The 27,304-nt window shown below is 39.8% G+C and overlaps 1 protein-coding gene across 6 annotated transcripts in view; it reads right to left on the reverse strand.

The window, feature by feature from the left end:
* Exoc6b (exocyst complex component 6B) overlaps nucleotides 1-27,304 on the reverse strand; it is a 521,360-nt gene that overhangs the window by 106,684 nt on the left and 387,372 nt on the right. The window lies entirely within an intron of this gene.

Below are 27,304 nucleotides of genomic sequence, written 5' to 3' on the forward strand. Positions count from 1 at the left end.
GCAAAACCATCCAGGATCTAAAATCAGAAGTAGAAACAACTAAGAAAACTCAAAAGGAGACAACTTTGGAGATAGAAAGCCTTGGGAAGAAATCAGTGGACATAGATGCAAATATCAACAACAGAATACAAGAGATAGAAGAAAGAATCTCAGATGCTGAAGATACCACAGAAACCATGGACTCAACAGTTAAAGAAAATGCAAAAAGCAAAAAGCTTGCAACCCAAAATATCCAGGAAATCCAGGACACAATGAGAAGACCAAACCTAAGGATTATAGGCATAGATGAGAGTGAAGATTTACAACTTAAAGGGCCAGCAAATATCTTCAATAAAATTATGGAAGAAAACTTCCCTAACCTAAAGAGAGAGATGCCAATGAATATACAAGAAGCCTACAGAACTCCAAACAGACTGGACCAGAACAGAATTACTTCCCGTCACATAATAATCAAAACACCAAATGTACTAAACAAAGAAAGAATATTAAAGGCAGTAAGAGAAAAAGGCCAAGTAACATATAAAGGAAGACCTATCAGAATCACAGCAGACTTTTCACCTGAGACTATGAAGGCTAGAAGATCCTGGGCTGATCTCATGCAGACTCTAAGAGAACACGAATGCCAGCCAAAACTACTATATCCAGCAAAAATCTCAATCACCGTAGATGGAGAAACTAAGATATTCCATGACAAAACCAAGTTTACCCAATATCTATCCACAAACTCAGCCCTACAAAGGATAATAGGAGGAAAACACCAATACAAGGAGGGAAACTTCACCCTGGAAAAAGCAAGATAGGAACCTTTCATCAAACCCAAAAGAAGGTAACCAATCAAATTTAAAAACTAACGTCAAAAATGACAGGAAATAACACTCACTATTCTTTAATATCTCTTAACATCAATGGACTCAATGCCCCAATAAAAAGACATAGACTAACTGACTGGATACCTAAACAGGACCCTACATTTTGCTGCTTACAGGAAACACACCTAAGGGTCAAAGACAAACACTACCTTAGAGTAAAAGTCTGGAAGACAATTATACAAGCAAATGGTCTCAGGAAACAAGCTGGAGTAGCCATTTAAATGTCAGATAAAATTGACTTTCAACCCAAAGTCATCAAAAGAGACTCTGAGGGACACTTCTTGCTGGTCAAAGGAAAAATACAACAAGAAGAACTCTCAATCCTGAACATCTATGCTCCAAATGCAAGGGCACCCTCTTTCGTAAAAGAAACTTTATTAAAGCTCAAAGCACACATCGCACCTAACATGCACAATAATTGTGGGTGACTTCAACACTGCACTTTCCTCAATGGACCGATCAGGAAAATAGAAACTAAACAGGGACACAATGAAACTAATTGAAGCTTTGGACAAATTAGATTTAACAGATATATATAGAACATTCTATCCTAAAGCAAAAGAATATACCTTTTTCTCAGCACCTCATGGTACCTTCTCCAAAATCGACCATATAATTGGTCACAAGACAGACCTCAACAAATATAAGAAGATTGAACTAATCCCATGCCTCCTATCAGATCACTATGGAGTAAAAGTGGTCTTCAATAGTAACGAAAACAACAGAAAACCCACATACACGTGGAAACTGAACAATATTCTACTCAATGATACCTTGGTCAAGGAAGAAATAAAGAAAGAAATTAAAGACTTTTTAGAACGCAATGAAAATGACGACACAACATACCCAAAACTATGGGACACAATGAAAGCAGTGCTAAGAGGAAAACTCATAGCCCTGAGTGTCTCCTAAAAGAAAATGGAGAGAGCATACATTACCAGCCTAATGACACACCTGAAAGCCCTGGAACAAAAAGAAGCTATTTCATCCAGGAGGAGAAGAAGACAGGAAATCATCAAACTCAGGGCTGAAATCAATCAAGTAGAAACAAAGAGAACCATACAAAGAATCAACAAAACCAGGAGCTGGTTCTTTGATAAAATCAACAAGATAAACCCTTAGCCAGACTGACCAAAGGGCATAGAGAAAGTATCCAAATTAACAAACTTAGAAATGAAAAGGGAGATATAACAACGGAAACTGAGGAAATCCAAAAAATCATCAGATCCTATTACAAAAGCCTATACTCAACACAACTGGAGAATCTGGAGGAAATGGACGATTTCCTAGACAGATACCAAATACCAAAATTAAATCAGGACCAAATAGATCATCTAAACAGTCCCATAACCCCTAAAGAAATAGAAGGGGTCATAGAAAGTCTTCCAACCAAAAAAAGCACAGGACCAGATGGTTTCAGTGCAGAATTCTATCAGACCTTCAAAGAAGACCTAACACCAATACTCTTCAAACTATTCCACAAAATAGAAACAGAAGGAACCCTACCCAATTCCTTCTACGAAGCCACAATTACGCTGATACCAAAACCACACAAAGATCCAACAAAGAAAGAAAACTTCAGACCAATCTCCCTTATGAACATCGATGCAAAAATACTCAATAAAATTCTTGCCAACCGAATCCAAGAACACATCAAAACGATCATCCACCATGATCAAGTTGGCTTTATCCCAGGGATGCAGGGTTGGTTCAATATACGGAAATCCATCAATGCAATCCACTACATAAACAAACTCAAAGAAAAAAAACCACATGGTCATTTCATTGGTTCCATTTATTTTCATTTTTATTCTGTGTCAAAATCAATATGTTCAACTTTTTCAGAAATTGACAGATTTTTCTGAAAGGTGCTGTAGTATTAAATATCCCCAAAAGCAGTGTATAAGAGAAGCAACTCTAAATAGTTCTTGCCAACATTTATTTTTGTCTGTGTCTGTCTGTCTGCCCTCCCCATTGTGTGAGTGTGTGTGCGCGCGCGCGTGTGTGTGTGTGTGTGTGTGTGTGTGTGTGTGTGTGTGTGTGTGTTCATCTGTCTACCTGTCTGTCTGCCTGCCTCCCTGACTGCCTGTCTCCTCAACACTTGTGATGAGCATTACTGAGTTCTCCTCAGTTGTTTATGGTCTTCTGTCATATGCCCACTAGACTTTCCCCTTTACTTTAAAGTGTATTGTGGTTTTGGTATTTGGTCTTTGTTTTGTTTTTGCTTTGGTTCTTGGTTTTTGGTTGTCATTGTTGCTAAGTTATAAGATTAATGGTATATTCTTACTTGTATTATCTAGTCTAAAAAGCTACTATATACCTATTTTTATTGTTCTTAGCCAGACCATTATGAACAGAAGGCTTTCTGTTAGGTTCAGCATATCAATTTTGAATTTAATCATTAGCATATATATTCTATAAAAATATTTCCTTACTACTACAATAGGTAAGGTTTTTCCCCCCTCTAGTTTCTGTAAATTTAAAATTCGAACTTTGTTCAGATCTATGATTTATCATTACATAAAAACCTTGTTTTATTTGGCATGTGAAAATTTTTAGGTTCTTGCTCACCTGCTTATGTTGAGATGGAGGGACACACATTAGATTCTGGTGCAGGGAAACAGAAGTATGAAAATGTTATAATGAAAGCCACTGCCTAATTAATTAACAGAGAGAAACACTAGTGTCAGAGTGTCCTTTGGGCTGCACAGTACTGCAGTTGCCATTCCTAGAATGTTCATCCTAACTACTATCACACAGCACCTAGGCGTGTCTGTGTAGTCATGTCACTCCCGTGACATCAGATCCTACTATAAGAGCCTGTACAAACACAACTGGAGAATCTGGAGGAAATGGACAATTTCCTTGACAGATACCAAATACCAAAATTAAATCAGGACCAAATAGATCATCCAAACAGTCCCATAATGCCTAAAGAAATAGAAGGAGTCATAGAAAGTCTTCCAACCAAAAAAAAAGCACAGGACCAGATGGTTTCAGTGCAGAATTCTATCAGACCTTCAAAGAAGAGTTAACACCAATACTCTTCAAATTTTTCCACAAAATAGAAACTGAAGGAACACTACCCAATTCCTTCTATGAAGTCACAATTACGCTGATACCAAAACCACCCAAAGATCAAACAAAGAAAGAGAACTTCAGACCAATTTCCTTTATGAACATCGATGCAAAAATACTCAATAAAATTCTTGCAAACCGAATACAAGAACACATCAAAACGATCATCCACCATGATCAAGTAGGCTTTATCCCGGGAATGCAGGGTTGGTTCAATATACGGAAATCCATCAATGCAATCCACTACATAAACAAACTCAAAGAAAAAAACCACATGGTCATTTCATTGGATGCTGAAAAAGCATTTGACAAAATTCAGCATCCTTTCATGCTTAAAGTCTTGGAAAGAACAGGAATTCAAGGCCCATACCTAAACATAGTAAAAGCAATATACAGCAAACCGGTAGCCAGCATCAAACTAAATGGAGAGAAACTTGAAGCAATTCCACTAAAATCAGGGACTAGACAGGGCTGCCCCCTTTCTCCTTATCTTTTCAATATTGTACTTGAGGTACTAGCTCAGGCAATTTGACAACATAAGGAGGTCAAAGGGATACAAATTGGAAAGGAAGAAGTCAAACTATCATTATTTGCAGATGACATGATAGTCTACCTAAGTGACCCAAAAAACTCCACTAGAGAACTCCTACAGCTGATAAACAGCTTCAGCAAAGTGGCAGGTTATAAAATCAACTCAAGCAAATCAGAGGCCTTCCTATACTCAAAGGATAAGCAGGCTGAGAAAGAAATTAGGGAAATGACCCCCTTTACAATAGCCACAAACAGTATAAAGTATCTTGGGGTGACTCTTACCAAACATGTGAAAGATCTGTATGACAAGAACTTCCAAGACTCTGAAGAAGGAAATGGAAGAAGACCTCAAAAAATGGGAAAACCTCCCATGCTCATGGATCGGTAGAATCAATATAGTTAAAATGGCCATTTTGCCAAAAGCAATCTACAGATTACAAAATCCCAACTCAATTCTTCACAGAGTTAGAAAGAGCAATCCTCAAATTCATCTGGAATAACAAAACCCAGGATAGCTAAAACTATTCTCAGCAACAAAAGAAAGTCTGGGGGAATCAGTATCCCTGACCTCAAGCAATACTACAGAGCAATAGTGTTAAAAACTGCATGGTATTGGTACAGTGACAGGCAGGCAGATCAATGGAACAGGATTGAAGATCCAGAAATGAACCCACACACCTATGGCTACTTGATCCTCGACAAAGGGGCTGAAAACATCCAATGGAAAAAAGATAGCCTTTTCAACAAATGGTGCTGGTTCAACTGGAGGTCAGCATGCAGAAGAATGCGAATTGATCCATCCTTGTCTCCTTGTACTAAGCTCAAATCCAAATGGATCAAGGACCTCCACATAAAGCCAGACACTCTGAAGCTAATAGAAAAGAAACTGGGGAAGACCCTTGAGGACATCGGTACAGGGAGAAAGTTTCTGAACAGAACACCAATAGCATATGCTCTAAGAGCAAGAATTGACAAATGGGAGCTCATAAAATTACAGAGTTTCTGTAAGGCAAAGGACACCATCAAGAGGACAAATCGGCAACCAACAAATTGGGAAAAGATCTTCACCAATCCTACATCAGATAGAGGGCTAATATCCAATATATATAAAGAACTCAAGAAGTTAGACTCCAGAAAACCAAACAACCCTATTAAAAAATGGGGTACAGAGTTAAACAAAGAATTCTCACCTGAAGAACTTCAGATGGCGGAGAAGCATCTTAAAAAATGCTCAACTTTATTAGTCATTAGGGAAATGCAAATCAAAACAACCCTGAGATTTCACCTTACACCAGTCAGAATGGCTAAGATTAAAAAGTCAGGAGACAGCAGGTGTTGGAGAGGGTGTGGAGAAAGAGGAACACTCCTCCACTGCTGGTGGGGTTGCAAATTGGTACAACCACTCTGGAAATCAGTCTGGCGGTTCCTCCAAAAACTGGGCACCTCACTTCCAGAAGATCCTGCTATACCACTCCTGGGCATATACCCAGAGGATTCTCCACCATGTAATAAGGATACATGCTCTACTATGTTCATAGCAGCCCTATTTACAATTGCCAGATGCTGGAAAGAACCCAGGTATCCCTCAACAGAAGAGTGGATGCAAAAAATGTGGTATATCTACACAATGGAGTACTATTCAGCCATTAGAAACAATGAATTCATGAAATTCTTAGACAAATGGATGGAGCTAGAGAACATCATACTAAGTGAGATAACCCAGACTCAAAAGGTGAATCATGGTATGCACTCACTAATAAGTGGATATTAACCTAGAAAACTGGAATACCCCAAACATAATCTACACATCAAATGAGGTACAACAAGAAAGAAAGAGTGGCCCCTTGTTCTGGAAAGACTCAGTGAAGCAGTATTCAGCAAAACCAGAACGGGGAAGTGGGAAGGGGTGGGTGGGAGGACAGGGGGAGAGAAGGGGGCTTAGGGAACTTTCGGGGAGTGGGGGGTCTAGAAAAGGGGAAATCATTTGAAATGTAAATAAAAAATATATCGAATAAAAATTTTAAACAAACAAACAAACAAAAGGTAAGAAGAATCATTCCCCAAAGGACAGACATGAAGGTAGTCAGTGTGTTCTAATGGCCCAGAGCACAAGAGGTCAATGTGTATATAACACTGAGATTACCTAACTCTTAAGAAAAGCCTTCATTGGGAGAAATAATAGAAGAAAAAGACCACCAATGAATGCAGAACGGTGTCAACCTCACTGGCACCCTTACTGCTCCCAGAGCCTGCATCCTAATATCATCAGAAGAGAAGGCTCTCCTGTCACTAAAGAGACTAATTTCTCAGCAGGATTGAGAGCACAGTTATGCTGGTTAATAACTCTAGCCTCTACTAGAAAACCAGCAAAGAGATTTTTTTTAAAGCAATTAAATTACATATAAAAGGATGAGTTCTAATTCTTCCTCAGAAGCTAGTGAGACTAGGATTCCATAGAGTATATACCCTTGGGACTCGCTAGCTCTGTTAGAAGACTTTAGAGAGGGGAGTATCTTAGTAAAGGTTTCTATCTCTGTGATAATACACCATGGCCACAAACAACTTGGGGAGGAAAGGGTTTAATTTCAGCTTACAATTCTAAGGTCATTATATTTCACTGCTGAAGGAAGACAGGGCAGTAGTGCAAACAGGGCAGGACCCTGGAAGCAGGAGCTGATGCTTCCTGGAGAAACACAGCTTACCAGCCTGCTCAATTGGTTTTCTTATACATTCCATTCAGGGGTGCCATTTTAAATTCCATGATTCATACTTAGGCAATGTGCTACTGGAGAGTACTGAGCTGTTCCAAGTGCCTGCATAGAAGCAATGGGACTGGAGCAGACAAGCTTCACTGCAGCCCAGGCTTCTGAGGATCTATGGCCTGCAGGATACTGAAGCCCACACTGAGAAAGGGGATGGGGAGAAAAGACAGGAGGAAAACAACATAAGGTGCCTCATTAGTCCTGAAAAGTACTACCCAGATTTCTCTGTCATTCCTCAAGAGCATCTATTGACTGGTGGACTTAGCTTAAATATCCTTTTTTTTTTTAAAAACTGCACTTACATCTGATGATTTGTCAGGAGGACTTCTGCATGGTATGCTGACGTTCCTTGTTCTAGGTTCTCACAACCACCTGGCATCTCTTTATCCCCCAAGCACTGATGGATAGGATGCTGCTCTGCCCCTATACAGTATTGAAATTGACAACATACACTTCCGGTCATGAGCCCATGCTATACTTGGACATGTTCTGTTTACACATTTTCAAGTGATTTCTATATTTCTTGGCAACTTGTTCTTCCACAATTCTCAATGCCAAGTTATGAGTTTTGGGCTCATGGGGTTTCTTTTTAAAATGAATGTCACCACCCTAAGTGATGTGGTACTGGGGTGGGAGCATTTATTAGCAGGTACAGACAATCAAGCTGCATTTTCTCTAGAAAACAAGATCTTTCCCTGGTTCTGAAAACAATATCATTCGGTTTGGAACAGGCAGCATATTCAACATGAAGCCAACAGAATTGCAGCAGCAATTAGAGAATATTCATCATACACAAGACAAAGCTGAAACACTTGCCAATATTTAGTTGGCTATGAGTCAAGAAATAGTGAAGTTCAGGCAGAGGATTCTGGCTTCCTACAAACTAGAGACACTGACCCCAAGCTGCAGTCTCCATCCTTGAGCTGTGTTACTACAAGGACTGAGTAATGAGGATGAGCATGGGGTAAGCACTTAAGGAAGGTAGTCACAGCAGATTGTTAAGGATCTATATGATGCTAGAGACCACCATACGTACAAACACAGCTGTATTCCCTTACATGACTGATGTTTCTGAAGGCTGGTGTCCTGCCACCTCATTCTTTTGCATTAAAGAGAGACTGTCCAAGGATATTTTCTAGAAGATCAGTGATCACTTTATTTCTCCAAGTAATATGGCTTATCACTTCTTACACCCACACCAGTGGAAAGAGATCAGGGCAAGAGCACTGGGATTTCTAATACACCTTCCCTAGTCCTAGGAACCAACAGCAAATTTAGAGAACAGTTTTGGAAAAAAAAACAAAACAAATGTGAACACCATACTGCTTTCCCTGTGAGAGGCTACTTTATTGTTTCCTTTTAATCATGCTCGTATGTATCAATGAGGGTTTGTAGGTAGAAGGTATGATGTGAGCCCCAGTAGAATATGAAGCCTTAGTAATTACACTAATTAACCTAAGAAAACAACCAAACACGATAAAATTTGTTATGACATTTCCCCAATAACTTTATTTTGGCTTGAGAAATAATACAGGAAAGAAATTTGAAATGTCATCAGTGCCATTTAACTATTTAATTATAAGTTATTTCTAATGTGATCTTCTTTACCTACTTTAATTTTTCTGTTTTAATGATTTAATACTCATTCAGGTTTCAATATATTTTGTACTATAACTTAATAACAATGAACTTCAGTATGGACTGCATTCTCTCTGTGTGAATATGTTTGTTGGTTTCTGTCAATAAAATTTTTCTATTTCAACAGTACAGAAGTTGGGGAGGCAGGCCCTGAGACAGATGTGTCATTAGCAAAGTTGAGAAACAGGAAGGGTGCCCTCAGAGACAGCAGTAAAGAAGAGAGTGTGGACAGGTTTATGTGCATGCATGGGTCTAATCTATATTGCCTTGCCGACCATTAAAAGACCTCTGGCTTTTACTTAAGAGGACTCCATTGTGCTCTATCTTCAACACATTATTCCCTCATCCTCAACACTTTTTTTTTCTCAGCAGGAATCATGAATAAACTGCAAAATGAAAAACATTATTGTGAAGACAATTTCAGCACCCTGGACTTGGTGTATGGGACTATGAATTGAGATTCTGCTTTGCTTCTGTGGTGGTTCTAAATGGGGTCCACATACCTCAGAGGTAAGGGTAGGGCTAGCCGGGAAAGTCTTTGGATGAACTCCCAGACTATATCAGTGCAGAGAAAATGTCCCTGCAGGAACCCAGGAATGAGAAGGAAATGATTTCCTCTGCAGAGCACTGCAGCAGGTGGGAACCAACCACCTGTACCCTGCTGTCCTGGCATCCCTTCTTCCTGACTCTCACTATCAACTCCTTTCCTCCTGTTTGCCTGCCCTGCTTATGGCCATGACACCCAAATTCCATTAAACTCTATCAGATAAAATGAAAATGTAGATCATTTCATGTAGGAGAACAATGATGACTATTTCCTCTGAGATTTTGGGAACGACTATGATTCAGAAATCTAATCTACTTCCTCTCACTTCTGAGATGACACAAAACACTATGAAATTGATGCATTGGAGCAACAATTATAAAAGTCTAGTACAGGCAAGGACTATGCTACCCACCAGAGAGGTAATATCAAGGGCAAATAAAAGAGGGTTTCTGCCCTTCATAAATGTGGAATCTAATGAAAGTGGATGATTAAACAACTAATTATGAAAGCATTTGTAATGAAGGGACATAAAAAATGTCAGGGACTCAAAGAGGGAACAATTAACTAAGTTGGGGCAGATTTATAAAGAGATGACATTTGAGACAAAGTATAAAGGAAGGGAAGAAGGTTGTCACTCCACTGAGATAGAGCACTCTGTAATAGGCAAGAGGGCCTCAAAATTCTCTCAGATCAGAAAGCTGATTGGGGTATCTGGGTAAAGGTTATGTGGGGAACATGACAGGAAGAGGATGTCAGAAAGGCAACCTAGGACCATCCCTGCTTTGCTGGGGTTGCTATTTTGTTGTTGAGTGCTCAGCCTCAGTTTTAGCAGTAAATGACATGACTTATGGTTGTAAGAACATTGGAAGATCAAGAGAAACAGTGATGCTGAGTTTAATACTTCCCAGAAAGAACACAATTACATCTGTCTCTTTTCCCTATCATGTCACCTAACTGGGAAATGAAAGAAGAAATGTCCATACAGAAAGATGATGAATGTAGCTGGAACCCCAAAGAAGACACATGCAAAACTAGTTATTTTCTTTTTGCCTCAGAGATCATCAGGGAAGAAGTAAAAGTATTACATGGAACTAACTCTGTTTGGATTCAGGCATATACAGCTGTATACCCCTTATATAGGACAAACAAATCAATAACCCTCCAGGACTACAGCTAGAACCTGAGATAAGTGGGAAGGATAATGCTTCCTCTGACTTTTGGTCCTGCTGCTCTGGGGAGCCAGCACATTATGATGGGAGGACTTGGCAAAGCACAACTGCTCAACTGGATGGCCAGAAGTGAAAGACCAGAGAAAGATGGAAGCAGATGAGGTCCACTATCTTCTCCAAAGGAACCCCCACAATGGCGCAGAGACTTCCCATCACACCCCACTAGTGTTCTGTTTGGTTCTGTTTTAATCTTTGCTATTGTGTGTTTATTTAGTATGTTTTAAGATAGGACCCTTTAATATAGGCTAGCCTCACACTAAACAGGCTATCTCATGCTTGGCTTCTAGGCCTCACGTTGTACATTTTTCCAACAGACTCAAGCGGGCAAAGCATGCCTTTAATACATGGGTTCTGGGAACCACTTCAGACCTTCACAGGCTGCTTTTACTCTTTTTTTTTTTTAAATTAGGATTTAACATTTTGAAGACTTAGTCCTCCCTCTACTACTAGATTGATTAATCTATGATTAAGTTAGAGATGCACTGAATCAAAGTGCAAAGACCATCTATTATAGAGTCAGAATTAGACATAGAAAGCATGGAGCTGGGGAGATGGCAGGGAGGAGCACACTGCACAAGCACGAGGAGTCAAGCTTGAATCTCAGCACTCATAGGAAAGTCCAGGTAGGGCCAGATGCATGATGGGAATGGTGACAGGGCTTGCTGAGCCCCAGCTTGTCCCCTTGCAGCTACAGGGATAAGGTAAGGGTGAGCAGCACAGTATGAGTGCTGGAAAGCAAGCTCATGTGCATGAGGCCCCACTTGAGGAGGTCAGGCAAAGCTTTATCAGACTTATAGAGAAAGATCCAAACTGGATCTCTGGCCTCCATGTGTACATAGCTGGCACGTATGCCCCCCTCACATAGTTGTTGTTGTTGTTGTTGTTGTTGTTACTAGTGGTGGTTGGTATATTGTTTTTCTTTTGAAGACAGGGTCTCACTGTGAAGCCCTGGCTGTCAATATGTTTCAAGCATAACAAAAAATAAATAAAAATTAAAGTTTCTCTCTTACTTCTATCTAATTAAACAACTTTTGAAAGCATAAGCCTCTATGAGATGGGGCTCCTGTAAAACTAGCTCATGAGTAAACCTCAAGGAACCCTTTGTCAGAAACCATCTAGGTCTCTAAAAGCTATAGTAGATACATTTATAACATCTCTTTAATAATCAATGTGCCTTAAGAAGAAATTCAGCACCCCAAAGACTTGAGATATAAATACTAAAATTTAAATGCAAAACAAAATGTTAGAAAGAACATAAGATAAAACTGACAGGCCAACATAATAAACTCCCTAAGCAAAATTAAGAATTAAACTTCCTCCACCTGGAGAAGCATACACAGCTCTGATTTACTACTTCTAACCATGAAAGACTGCTTTACAACTCCAATTAGAAGTAAGGCAAGAATTCTTCTTTTGTACTTCCCTACCACTACACTGGAGGCTCTAAGACAGTAAGGCAAGAAATGAAAAGGCCATAGAAGAAACTATGGCGGAAAACATCCTGAAGGAAGACCCCAAGCAAATAAACATAGGAAGTTCTTCAGCAAGTTTGAGATTCAAAGCCAATAAACAAAACACAGTTGTATTTCTATATGCACAAAGGAGGAATTAAACATTGACAGTAACCAGTAAGAGCACTGCAATGAACATTTGACATGGCATCACTTTGGCAAAACAGGCAAGATTTGCTGAAAGTTACAGAGCACAAACACAGGCAATGGAAAGACAGCATTCTTGAAGGAGAATTATAAATGTCAGAATGTCAATTTTCCCCAAATTCAAAGTAACCCTGATTAAAAACCCAAAAAGCTTTTTTTAAAAAGCTGATTTTCCAATGAGTGTGTGTGTGTGTGTGTGTGTGTGTGTGTGTGTGTGTGTGTGTGAGAGAGAGAGAGGAGAGAGAGAGAATGAGAGGGAAAGGATGGATAGAGAGAAGAGAGAGAGAGAGAGAGAGAGAGAGAGAGAGAGAGAGAGAGAGAGAGAGAGATTGATTTAGAATAACCAAACAATGTTGAAGGCGATAAAGGTGGAGAACTCATGCTGCAAGGCACCAAGATTTAGCCCACAGATCATGAGAAAACTAAAGGGTAAGCACAGATAGCAACTGAAAAAAATATAGGTGATCTAGAAACAAAACAACACATTTAATTTAAACCACCTAATATTCTTAAATATTTAATTTTAATATATTTGAGTCTATGTACATATATGTAGTGTCAGTAGAGAGGAAAAGAAAGCATTGGATCCCTTGCAGCTACATTTATAAGGCAAGTATGTGCTGCACACACAGTATGAGTACTGGGAAATAAACTCATGTCATCTGCAAAAAAAAAATTCTTTTTTTTCCTTTTTAAATTTTTTTAATTTTCTATATTCTTTGTTTACATTCCAAATGATTTTCCCTTTCCCGGTTCCCCCCTCCCCATAAGTCCCATAAGCCCTCTTCCCTCCACCTGTTCCTCAATCAATCCCCTCCCACTTCTCTGTCCTGGTAATCCCCTACAATGCTGCAACAAGCCTTTCCAGGACCAGGGCCCTCTCCTTCCTTCTTCTTGGGAATAATTTGATATGTGAGTTGTGTCTTGGGTATTCAGAGCTTCTGGGCTAATATCCACTTATCAGTGACTGCATTCCATGTGTGTTCTTTTGTGAATGAGTTACCTCACTTAGGATGATATTTTCTAGTTATAACCATTTGCCTAAGAATTTCATGAATTCATTGTTTTTAATTGCTGAGTAGTATTCCATTGTGTAAACATATCACATTTTCTGTATCCATTCCTCCATTGAGGGACATCTGGGTTCTGTCCAGCTTCTGGCTATTATAAATAAGGCTGCTATGAACATAGTGGAGCATGTGTCCTTATTGCATGCTGGGGAATTCTCTGGGTATATGCCCAGGAGTGGTATAGCAGGGTCCTCTTTTGATAAAATTGTCAAGGCATTATCAATAAAGCACATATTTTTTACAAAATAAACTGTCCTAAATAAACTATATCTTCCAAAGGAATTTGGAGTACACTTTGCACCACACTGAAAAGCTAACACAAGATTTACCATCACAGACCTAAACCTAGGAGCTGGCATTTTAAGGACTCTAGAAAAAACAAAAACAAACAAACAAACAAACAAACAGCAACAACAACAAAAAAGAAAATCATCATGACCTCAAGTCAACTGAAGATTTGTTAAGTGAGGAAACAGAGCAGGAACAGATTTTTTTTCTTTTTTTTTTTTAGGAACAGATTTTTAAAAAGCCAATGTTATTGCAAATGAAGTACCAATAAAACTTTTTAAGAACTGGGCAGTGGCGGTGCATACCTTTAATCCCAGCACTTGGGAGGCAGAGGCAGGTGGATTTCTGAGTTTGAGGCCAGCCTGGTCTACAGAGTGAGTTCCAGGACAGCCAGGGCTATACAGAGAAACCCTGTCTCGAAAAAACCCAAAAAACAAAAAAACAAAAATACCCCAAAAACCACCTTTGTAAGAAAGTGGATGAAGGGACTGGATAGGAGGGAAGAGGGAAGAAAATGGGGGGGGGGGTGTATCATCAGGTATGGGAGTGCTGGAGAAGGAATGGAAATTGTTTGGGAGGGCATCTCTAGGACATGCCAGAGACCTGAGATTGGGGGTAGGCACAGAGTCTATATGGATGACTCTAGCTAAGACTCCTAGCAGTAGGGTACATGAAACCTGATGTGGTCACCTCCTGTAGCCAGACAGGATTACCAGTGGAAGGAAATAACAGCAACCTACCCACAAAAACTTCAACCCAAAATATGGCCTGCCTACAAGAAGTGCAGGGACAAAGATGGAGGAGAGACTGAGGGAATGGCTAACCAATGACTGGCCCAAACTGAGACACAACCCATGGGCAAGAACTAATCTCTGACACTATTAATGATATTCTGTTATGCCTGCAGGCCGGAACCTAGCATAACTGTTCTCTGAGAGGCTCCATGCAGCAGCCAACGAAAACAGATGTAGAGACCCAGCAGGCAAACATTCCATGGAACTTGGGGAGTCTTATGGAAAAGTTAGGGGAATGATTGAGGGGTCCAAAGAGGCTAGAGACTCCACAGGAAGTCCAACAGAGTCAACTAACCTGGGCCCTTGAGGGCTCTCAGAGACTGAACCACCAACCAAAGAGTGACAATGGGCTGAGGCTTGGCCCTCTGCACATATGTAGCAGATGTGTAGTTTGGTCTTAATTTAGGTCCCCCAACAACTGTCTCTGAATTTTCGAACTAGAGAAAAAATTTAAATTAACAATATCAGAATAAAGAATATGATGGGTCATGGATGATGGTGCCTGCTCTCAAGCCTGATGACCCTGTCCAAGGACCTACATTGTAGAAGGAAAGAACCCATCACAAGAACTTGTCGTCTAACACACACACACACACACACACACACACACACACACACAATGTAGTAGTTTTTTTCTTAACATGTCAAAACGAACCATGGCACTATCAAACACCTGCAAGGGTATAAAAGACTGTAACCCTCATGAATTATTTGTAGGGATGCAAAATGAACAAGTCTCTTTGGGAAGTAGTCTGATAAACCATTTTTGATAACTAATGGAAGAAGGTTATTTTGGCTTACAATTCCAGAGGGAGAAGAGTTTATCACAGCAGCAAGCATGGCAGCAAGGGCAGGCACAGTAGCCATAGCAGGGAGCTGAGAACTGGCATCCTCAACCAGGAAGCAGAGAGAACTGGAAGTGACAAGAGGCTTTAAACTCTGAAGGCCCCACCCACTCTTCCTGTATCAGAGCCACAACTCCCAAAACCTTCCCAAACAGCACAGCCAAGTAGAGACCAAGAATTCAAATGCCAGAGACTATTTGGCATAATTCTTATTTATACCACCACATACTCCACATGTGCACCAAAAAACAGACTAATGACTAATCAGTGTCAAAATTTTAATTCATCAATAAAAAGAATTAACTATTGAAATGGTTATCACTGTGAAGATATCATAAAATATCATGAGGAACTAAAGAAGCCAGACAGAATACACTAAATGATAACAACTCTAGAATTTTCAAAATTCAGGTGAGTGACTGCCTGTGGCCTAGGAGACAAACCAGCTTCAGAGAGGCAAAAGGGATTCTGTGCACAACAGAACTATTCTCAGAGGTGGTGCTCAGAGGAGAATGTGTACTTACCAAACTCAAAACAAAACAAAACAAAACAAAACAAAAAACTCCATACATTTTGCTGGAAACAAAGTATACCTTAACTAAACTGATTTTTATGAGTTTTAAAACAGCTTAAAATGTTTGTTATGTTAAACTTAAAAGCTTAAATAAAATGACAACGGTGTTATAATACACATACAATAAAGATCAGAGTGAGGCTTACAATGGTGCAATTTTACTGGGATTAGCTTTATTTCATATCTTTAAAATTATTCTAATATGCAATAGTCTATTTTTTCTAAATAAATATCTTTTAAAGCCAAAAAACAAAAGCCACCAACTTATAATTGACTACAGGCAAAAGAAATCCAGATTCACATTCTTTTCAGCCATCACTGTACTTGGCAGAGCTGAGAACATTTAATAGCTACTATTCCCATTTCTCACTCACCAGGATTGCAGAACATGAGAAGCAGTGACAAAGGGGTTTCCTGATATAGACTGTGGATGCTGTGTCTACACAGACACCATAAAACAGGAGTGACAACGGATAGATAGTAACAGTACTACTAACATCGGTTATATGCTAACCAAGCATTAAGTGTCATGATTATGTATCTTACTTAATACTCACACCAATCTTATAAACTTTGTGAGTTAAAGAATTTTATTTTGTAGGTCAAAATTTACATTTAAGATCAAATAATTTAATCAAATATCACAGTTGGTAACCTACATGCGTCCAGCTCCAAACTTTGTGACATCTTGCTGCCTTGCCAAGAGTACAAGTTTGAGAAAGTGTACTCAACCACAGAGAAGAGAAAAATGGCTAGTTCCTAAGCAAGGAGGTTTGAGAAGCTGCTGAGCACTAGGCCACCATAAGCCTTGGAAACCCAGCCTTTTGTTGCCTCTAGAACAGACATTGAGTTTCCAGATTAACTGAATATATCTCAGTTTCTATATAAAAACCAGGAGTCAGGTTGTTTTTGCTTTGTTTTTTCCCTACTGGTTATTTTCTGTGAGTTTTACTAGTATTTAAAGGAGGGTGGGGGTGTTGAAGGCATCAGAGGAAGGAGAGCTGTCTTTCCAAAGAAATACTATCTAGTAAGGCTTCATAGTCAAGTTCAATTTTACTTCAGAATAAGAGTTCCTTAAGGCCATCTTAGAATATTCTATCACCTTCTCTTTTTCTATAACTTCAATGAGTTGTTTTATCCCTTGAAATCAAGAGACTAAAAAAGAAATAATACAGGATAATTTTGAAGGACCTACTGTAAGAGATGGGCCACCCTTAGGTATGGCTGCTTATATGCAAACCTATGAGTAAAAGCTTCTGAGGTCCCTGCTTGCTGTTCCAGTCTCTTGGAAGGACACACTTCCTCCTGGGTCCCACTGTCCCAGAGAGCAGGCCTGTGTAACTTGCCTTTGCTCCTCTGCTCCCACTTGCTTCCCACCTGGCACTCTCCTGTCTGTGTGCCTGTTCTGTTCCAGTGTACCCCTTAGGCCTTGATGGAGACTGTCCTTCTGGTTTCCTTCTTTCACTGAAGCCATTTGGTTCTCCTTTCTCATCAGTCTTCATTCCTTTATCCATTCCTAGTTTCTGAACTTGCCTAGAAGGAATCTTTAAGTTTAGGGCTCTGGGTCCTTTTGGGCACTTGCTCCCCAGGAATCTAGGTAGCTTGGAATAGTTTTAGCAAAGGGTTTTTTGGTGTTGTTTTGTTTTGTTTTGTTTTCCCCCAAATGAAATATGCCCCAATTCCCTAAATCTGGACCTTTGCTGTCTCTCACTGCTGCCCTCCAGTGGCTGTCAATGCTTCAGTGATGTAGGTGTGAGACAAGTTTCAGGCCTGTCTCTGCTGCTTTCTCTTTGGATTGAGTGTTCTCCAGTTGGATCCTTCACAGCAGAGATAGCGTACCTCAGGTCAGTATTCAGAACCATGAAGCTTTCACTCAGCTAGCTCCAACACAGCCTCCAACATTGCTCTCTCAGGGAGACACATCTGTGATAGTCTCCCACCTTTCTTCCTAAAGTTGGGATTGTGTCAAAAAAAAAAAAAAAAAAAACCACCAAAGTTTCAAATTTGTGGGTATGCATATACGTGCCAGGTATTAAATATAGGAGAGAGCTCCTGGATTGGCTTTTTTTTTTTTAAAGGGGAAAGAGAGCATAGTGGAATTCCTCAGGCTATCTTGCAGCCTCTACAGGTGTGATGGTTTGTATATGCTCAGCCCAGAGAGTGGCACTTTTAGAAGGTGTAGCCCTGTTGGAGTAGGTGTGTCACTGTAGGTGAGGGCTTTAGGACCCTCATCCTAGCTGCCTGGAAGTCGGTATTCTGCTAGCAGCTTTCAGATGCTAGCAGCTTTCAGATGAAGCTATAGAACTCTGAGCTCCTCTTCCACCATGCCTGCCTGGTTGTTGCCATGTTCCCTTGATGGTAATGTTCCTTGATGATAAACAACGGAACCTCTGAACCTGTAAGCCAGCCCCAATTAAGTGTTGTCCTAATAAGAGTTGCCGTGGTCATGGTATCTGTTCACAGCAGTAAAACCCTAAGATACCAGGCATCTAAGAAGAAGCAGAAGGAACTCAGTGACACATTCTATGGACTAAAGCAGAAACCATCAGGAAGCCTCTATACTATGATTGTTAGGGCTTTGCTCAAAATCAGAAATGGAATGTAGCCCCGACTTCTGTGCTGACCAAGCTGGTAGGAAGCGCTGGAGAGTGATGCTATCACCACACCCAAGGTGAATTATGGATGTAAAAGGCCGAGGGTTGTAGCATACCAGACCCATTTGTGGAAATTTCTTTTCTACCACTCAGTAGAAAAGGTCTTCTGCACTCTTCCAAGCTGCAATAAAATATGTGGACGGTCAAGCTAACTCCTGGCTATGGCCAGATGGGTGAAAGTGATAGAAGACGATGATAACCAGGGAGGCCCATTAGCTAGAAGGACAAACCTAATGTATTTTTCATGGGAAAATATTCCAAAAGTCTGCTATGTTGTTTCTGGGTACCCAAAAGGACATTCACCTAACTACCTAACCAAAAGAACTTGGCTTTCTGTCATCGTGTATTTGTCATCAACAAAATTAAAGCACCCTAGGAATGTCCATAACACATGACATCCAGAAGTAGTGCTGCTAAGCACACAAATGATTCACAGGAAAGATCCATCAAACAGACCAAAAGCTAACTATCTAGGCTTCATGACTTATTGCCAGAAAATAGGTCTCTTCATCATCTGATGAAATCAGACATTAGAAAATACATTGCAGAGTTCACCTGATCTTCCAGTTTCCCTTCAAAGATCCAACCTTTACTGAATGAATGAATGAATGAATGGGCTAGCCCTGGTAAACTACCAAGGCTTTCATGAAGTTGTCCTCTACTACTAGCAGTCTTTCATCTTTGATTCCCAACCTCCTTAAAGCAATTCCATACAAACTTTTGTAACTAGTACTCCTCCATGGCAAGAGGATACTGAGCAGAAAATGTCCTTCCCTCATCAACCTATTTGTCTTTGACTAGCGGATGACCCCTGAGCTTTCAGGCTGATATTCAGGTTTACACACAGTTGAAAAGGAGCCCTGTCAAACAGGAAAGGGCTGCTTGGAAAAGCACTCTACAAAAAGAACTCATCACTGTGCCCTATCTTGACCTATGCTCAGCCAATCACAGTTTTTTTTAATAAGGTTATAAGCAATATAGGAAGATCTACCACATAAGGAACAGGATTTATTTGCTACCAGTTGTATCTTTTGATGTAAGAGGCATAATCCTGAAGGGCACAGCTGTCGGCAAAACAATGCACAAAATATTACTTTATCAAACCAACAAAAACTGTTTCCAAAGACCAAAAGACCACCTTTTGAAGGCTAGGTTGGTGTAACCTCAAGTCCTTTTCTGAGCATCTGAGTATCAAGGTACAGCATAATTGTCCTTGCCTGGGGATCTTGCAGGAAGTTCTGCAGCTGTGATTAAACAGACTCAAAAGGTGAATCATGGTATGCACTCACTAATAAGTGGATATTAACCTAGAAAACTGGAATACCCAAAACATAATCCACACATCAAATGAGGTACAAGAAGAAAGGAGGAGTGGCCCCTTGTTCTGGAAAGACTCAGTGAAGCAGTATTCAGCAAAACCAGAACGGGGAAGTGGGAAGGGATGGGTGGGAGGACAGGGGGAGGGAAGGGGGCTTATGGAACTTTCGGGGAGTGGGGGGCTAGAAATCATTTGAAATGTAAATAAAAATATATTGAATAAAAAAAAGATGGAATAACAACAACAACAACAACAACAACAAAACTGAACAAAAGTGTGGCTGCACACACACAAATGAGCTAAAGAAAGTGGTATCCCCTTGAAGCACCAAGACTACCCAAAGAGTGACTACAGGAAGAGCAGAAAGCTGAAAAGCCTGCTTTTAAGCCAGAGCTGGATAGAAGAACCTAAGTCTGCAGAGAAAGGGGCCCTGTCTCCTTCACTGTATTCCACCCATCCCTCAATGGTGAGAAGCATGATGCTAAGTATAAGATATCCTGAATCTGGAAATTGTCATCTGTATACAACAGCTTGCTGTGCCCATGTAACAACACAAATTACAGCCCACAGGACTTCTGAAGACAACAAATGCACTGAGATATGTATAGATAGTCACATATACTTCCAGGACCTCTTCTGACCACCAACTACCTTTGAAATACAAGTAATTTGGACTTCACAGTTTGTCTGTCTTCTCTATCTATTCATGCAAGTAGCTTAGTGGTACAGATTGTCTTTACCAGGACAGGTTGCTTTAAGGATTAGGAGTCTCCATCCTTTTGGCACTATAACATGGTGTTGCCATCTAAAAAAAAATCAAGTATAAGAATTGTACGTCTGGATTATAAACAATAGAAAACAAATATCATAAAGTTTAACTAAGTTATGATTTTTGTGGGGCCACATTCAGAGCTGCCCTGGGCCATGAATGGCCTACAGGTCATGGGCCAGTAACAGCAGAACCCTTCCTTCCAGACCTCACATCAGTCTCACAGTACACAATTTATCAAACTATTCATTTTTGGCTGGAGCAGATGACTCCTGAGCTTGCAGGCCGACACCCTCACATTCACACATAACTGAAAAAGACACCTGCCAAGCAGCACTACTCGGAAAAGGGCTTCTACAAAATTATTGACCCAGTTTCCTGCTATGATGGTTTGAGTGAAAATGGTCCCAGAAGCTCATATATTTAGCTGCTTAATTTCTAGTTTGGTGGAACTGTTTTGAGAAAGTTTAAGAGATGTGGCTTTGTTGGAGGAGATGTGTCACTATAGTTGGACTTCGATGTTTCAAAAGTCCATGCCAGACCCAGCTTCTTTGCTCTGCCTCCAATTTGTAGATTTGTTCTAAACGCTGCTCTACTATTCCAGTGCTATACCTGATGCCTAATGCCATGCTTCTAGCCATGATGGCCAAGGATCATCCTCTCAAACTGTAGGCAAGCCACCAATTAGGTACATTCTTTTATAAGTTGCCTTGTTTATGCTTTCTTTCACGGTAATAGAAACGTAACTAAGACACCTGATGAAAGGGTTTTAACACTTCCTCTGATGTCCACCACCAAGACTATCTCTGTCATGAACTCATTCCCCTACTATACAGCCCCTAGTACTATGCTCCAGGAATCTTTGTGCCAGGCATGGGGATAAATTTCCATAATTCCAGCACTTGAGAAGTTGAGGATCCAGAGTACAAATCCAACCTAGGCTACATTGTGAGGGCCTGCTAGTAGTAGTAGTAGTAATTAATAATAATATCTTACGAACAATAACAATATAATAAATATAGTCTTATAAACTGTCTAAAAGCCCTTCATAACAATATTAATAATATAGTAAATTATAATCGTATAAACAGCCTAAACGTCCCTCAAATTCCAGCATGTGAAAAACTAATATGAAGCACTGTGGGAGGAAGTGTTATGCTAACAACTTCTTGTTTGTGATAATAAATGATAACTTGCACCTGGGGCCTTTTGAGATATGTGGCTGCCCAACTCCTACTTGCCTCTGGTAAAGTCCACCAGTTAGTCAGTAGTTTAGAATGGTTATCCTGTGAATCAAAGGATATTTTAATGTGTACTAGGTCATAGAATCATGCTCCACTATGTTCATAGCAGCCCTATTTGTAGTAGCCAGAAGCTGGAAAGAACCTAGATGTCCTTCAACGGAGGAATGGATACAAAAAATGTGGTATATTTACACAATGGCGTACTATTCAGCCATTAGAAACAATGAATTCATGAAATTCTTAGACAAATGGATGGAGCTGGAGAACATCATACTAAGTGAGGTAACCCAGTTTCAAAAGATGAATAATGGTATGCACTCACTGATAAGTGGATATTAGCCTAGAAACTTTGAATACCCAGGACATAATCCACAAATTAAATGATGTCCAAAAACAATGGAGGAGTGGCCCCTGGTTCTGGAAAGACTCAGTGCAAGAGTATAGGGGAATTCCAGAACAGGGAAATGGGAAGGGGTGGATGGAAGAACAGGGGGATGGAAGAGGGCTTATGGGACTTGCGGTGAGTGGGGACCCAGAAAAGGGGAAATCATTTGCAATGTAAATAAAAAATATAAATAAATAAAAATGAAAATGAAAAAAAAGAAAAAAAAAGAATCATCCTTTGATGTAAGTGGATTTTCAATTAAGACTAGCATTCAAATAATTAGCAGAGAGAAGGATAGATAGAAATAGATATTTGCTTCCAAAGCAAAACCTTTATTGAGTAGGATCAAGATGCAATAGGAAATAGGAAGTAAAGCTGGACAAAGGTTTCTGAGTTGTTTTCTGTTTTTAAGTGGAGACTAACTCAAGGTATTGATTCTTTTTACCTTAACAGAAAGAGCACAATAATCTATTCCACAACCAGAAAGAAATGGACAGGTAGCTCTTTAGACACCACTGTTGTTTTTAAGGCAAGCCCTGTGTCTGCAATGGAAATGCACTGTTTACTTTAGATGCAGGGAAGAAGTTGGGGAATAAGTGCCCTAGAGGGAATATCCCCAGCTCACTCTAAAAAAAGCCCAGATATCTTGGGATGGCTCAGTGTGGAAGTGCCTTGCCAACAAGTTTCATTCAGGAGATCTGATGCAATGTCACAGACTTGTTCATTCAGCTTTAAAAAACATTTAATGCAGATCGAATGTAAGTAACTGCTGGGGATAAGAAGGGGAGAGAAAGGTGATATTACCAAAAAAAAGGACATCTGCAACTGCTAACTGCTTATAAGACATGGAAGCAGAACAGTGTAAGCTAAATAAATACAGCATACACTTCTTTGGGTAGTTCGATGCCCTCCCAGTAAATCTGAATCAAAACAGCATCAAATATTCTAGGGTAACACACTTTACAGCACTGAAGGAGGATAAATAGGACACTAACAAAAGATTTTCAAGAAACGTAACAGCAAAGAATAAAGACAAAGTAAAACAATTCAGGGGACAAAGATTAAAGATCTTAATAACCAAAGGAATCAAGAGTCTACATCTTAATTAAACCAATACACACAATGACAGTCACAAACACACACACACACACACACACATATACAGAGAAAGAGATACATAGATAGATAGATAGATAGATAGATAGATAGATAGATAGATAGATAGACAGACAGAAAGAAAGAAATGCAGACAGATGGACAGACAGACAGAGGAAGAGGCAGAAACACAGAGACATACAGAGGAAGACAGAGTAATTTTCTTTCAGTTTAACTCTCCTCTCCATTATTTTATAGCTCTTTGTGCCTACAATGGACCCCTTTTGGACTTACAGCTTCAATCTTACCCCTGATCTGCACTTTTCGTGTATAATTAATTCCATTCCAGCTAGGCTATAAGATACACTTTATGTCCCAATTTCCATACACCGAATTGACCCTGTGTCTAGCGGAAGACAATAAAATGTGGTGGAAGTGATGATCTGCTACTTCTGAGCCAGTCCTCAATGTTGTCATGCACGTCCTCTCTTGGAACCCTTCCCAAATGGTGTGAGCAGATCCATAGCAGGCTGCTTGTGCATGCCACATGGAGCCGAGAAGAGCTGGCCCTAGGTCTTGAGAGCTTCTACACTGGCCTGTCTTTTCAATGCAGCAGCTGACTGTTGTGAAGAGACTTGCTCAGTGATCTAGAATTGCTGATTAATAAAATTCTGAGCACCACACATGGTTCAAGTCAGTAATGTTATGGGACTCAAACAACTGAAATACATACAATCACCTACTGTCTCCAAGACAATGCGTGTCACAATATGTCCATACTAGAATCAAGGACTTAAGTGCTCATCCATGTGATCCTTTAGGTAGAGGTCACACTCAGTGTGTGCTCACTGTGCATCATTTAAGCTGTGTGCACAACTGCGTGTGTGACGAAATGAAATGAAAAGCCAGTGTTGTGTTCAACAGCATTTCTATTTCATGTTTTCCCATAGAACTGCTAAAAAGATAAGAGCCACCAGGAATCTACTGCTGGCCCACAATATGCCTAAAGATGAATAACTAGCCAGCGGTGGTGGCACACGCCTTTAACCCCATCACTTGGGAGGCAGAGACAGGTAGATTTCTGAGTTCGAGGCCAGCCTGGTCTCCAGAGTGAGTTCCAGAACAGCCAGGGCTATAGAGAAGCCCTGTCTCCAAACACCAAAAAAAGAAAAAAAAAATGAATAACTAGAGGTCACTGATTCCTGAAGTGTAACTACCACTTTAAAATGGTTCATTAAATGAGAATTTAGTTTGTCCTCAATCTTTTAACATTCTCCAGGTTTGGAAGATGAAATATATACATATTTTTGCATGTAAAATTGTACTGAAATTGAACTTATATAACATAAATATAAAATGTTAAAAAAACCTTTTAATTTGTACTGCATAGTTCATTATTAATAGCAGATTTTCTAATTCTACAATCCTATCAAATGAAAAGTGTATGTCAATGTATTTTAACTCTGAAATATCATGAAAGCTTGTATATTGAAAATGTCATTTCACTTTTTACCTTAAGAAGTAGAAAAATGGAAATAGAGTAAGAGAAAAAGGATGAATAGCTTTATAATCCACATCTAATTTTCTTTCTAATGAAATTACAGGGATTTTAAATTATACTCTGCTATTAAAGTCTATACAGAGAGTCTTTCATCAACATCCATATTTTGAATACATTTTAAATTATCATTCACCTAATTGCATCTGAAAGTCTAACACAAGAGAACATGAGCGAATGATCGGCATGACACACTTAGAAACCAGACAGGCAAACAGCCAGTATCTGCATAGCATTGAAAGAGTATGCATCCTAAAGCACACCCTGTCAGACCCCTTTTATATGGGTATATATACTACATTTTGCGTTTTTTTGTTTGTTTGTTTGTTTCAACATGTTCAGTCAATTCTGAGACTGAAGGCAGGTTTAACTTTATACCATTTTAATTACATGCAAGTATTAAGGGCAACAGTAGTACAATGAGGAACAAGCAAGACAATAAACACAAAATAGTCAAGTCCATAAGGAACCCTGCTTGGGAACAGCACAGCTATTGCCTGAAATGACTATTGCCATGTTGAAATCATAGCACCAGTGATTGCCTACAGGAAACTCCCACAAGACTAGACCTTGTGCATTCCTCCTGGAAGTGGAGAAGGGGTTATGGTTCTCCTCCCCTCTCTGAAGGTACAACTGCTGGGGCAGGGGCAGTTCTTTTGCAATGGCTTAGCTGCTGTAAGTTTCTGGTGCTCCCTATAAACAACTCCTTGAATCTCCACTAAGTAACTCCAGCTAGACTTGGGTGGAATTGCTTTTTCTGGGGGGGGTCTGGGGGCTGTTGTGTATGATCTGTCTTGGATAAACAGAACAGACACGTGATTAGAAAACTTCATATAACATTTGCTTTTAATTTTCACTTCTGGTGTTTCCATTACCATTTTAAATTATTTTATTTACTATTATTAGTGTGTATGTAGGGGATAGTGGGATGTGTGCACATGCCACCATGGAGGTCAGAGAATAACTTTGTGCAGTCTCCAACCTTTAGGAAGAAGCAAACTCAGACAGGTTTTCATGGCAAATGCTTCACTTGGTGAGCTATAGTACTAGTCCCTGCTAATTCCATTTACTATTTTGATCTCTGACTTGTAAAAGCCTAATTAAGTCTATCAATAAGTCAAATAATAAAATCAGAACCTAAACAGGTTTAGACACTCGTGAGAATGACAGAATCTCTGTGCTGACCAATCTTAAAGAAGTACAGGGCTAGTGAAAGCCCCACTTGTAGGTTCAGTCCACAAAACCACCATGTACTGGCCAGATGAACAGGAAGCACTACTGCACATAAAAAAGCCATCAGCATCAGTTAAAAAGATGTGCGGCAGCATAAGGAACAGAAAGCCAAAGCCTCTTCTTAAACAAGAGGCAATGAACAGAGTCAAGGGGCTAGCACTGAGACAGGCTATAGCCATTTTTACGATGAGATGAGTTTTTTTCTTGGAGGTGAGTTGCTCTGGGTAAAGTTCTCCCCAAGAGAGACCCAACACACAGTGGGTTGGATGGTCTGCTAAGATGGTGGGAACACTGCAAGTTCTTATGGTACACCTCCCAATTTAGAACTTTGCTTTAGGATTGTGAAGAGTACAAACAAGAGGACACTTAGCCACACCTCATCTTATGTTAAGTCCCCTATAGTAATATACAAATGGAATTTTACCTGTAGTGTGAACATCTAGAATGGTCTACATAAACAAAAAAAGAGAGATCTTTTTAGACCAGAATGTGAAAGGTTTGTTTTGTAGTATGTCAGCTATCTGCTAACACAGCCTTAAACTAAGGATGTTGTTCAAATCACCTAGGTTGGAAATTACCCCTTTCCAGCTGCTGTAACAGAGAAAGGAATAAGTAGAATTTATGACACATTGAACAAGAAGAGACAAAGTCTGTCATTATCAGTAAAATTTTGTAGTTTGGGATTTTACAATTTAAATAGCATAAAAGAAACTCTACGGGTGGAAATGCAGCCCAAACAGGCCCGCAGAATCTATACCACTGTTGCTCACCCAAAGCTCACAAGTACTTGCACAAGTGATGTGCATTCCCATTTACCCCTCAGATCACATTGTCTTTGAACACTAACTGCTTTCTATATGTATCAAAGTCACAAACTACTGAGAATGACATTTCCTTTGCATGAACGGTGAAAACGGAAAGACTTTTTCTTGGATATGTCCTTCCAATGACAAACACTTTCTGTTTTCCAAGAAGCTTGAACTGGCTTAAAAGTTTTGTAGAACAAATTCCAGAGGGAGGGAACACATACCCACTGAACCCTAACAGAAAATCTCTTTCTTCCCATCTTACATCAAGGGCTAAAACTTGAGCATCTCAAATGTAGAGGTGGAAGGTATCCAGCGTGGTGGAAGAGCCCCATTTCTGACAGTGCTAGGAAAGCTTT

Source organism: Apodemus sylvaticus, chromosome 2, assembly GCF_947179515.1.
Source record: "Apodemus sylvaticus chromosome 2, mApoSyl1.1, whole genome shotgun sequence".
Classification (NCBI taxonomy): domain Eukaryota; kingdom Metazoa; phylum Chordata; class Mammalia; order Rodentia; family Muridae; genus Apodemus; species Apodemus sylvaticus.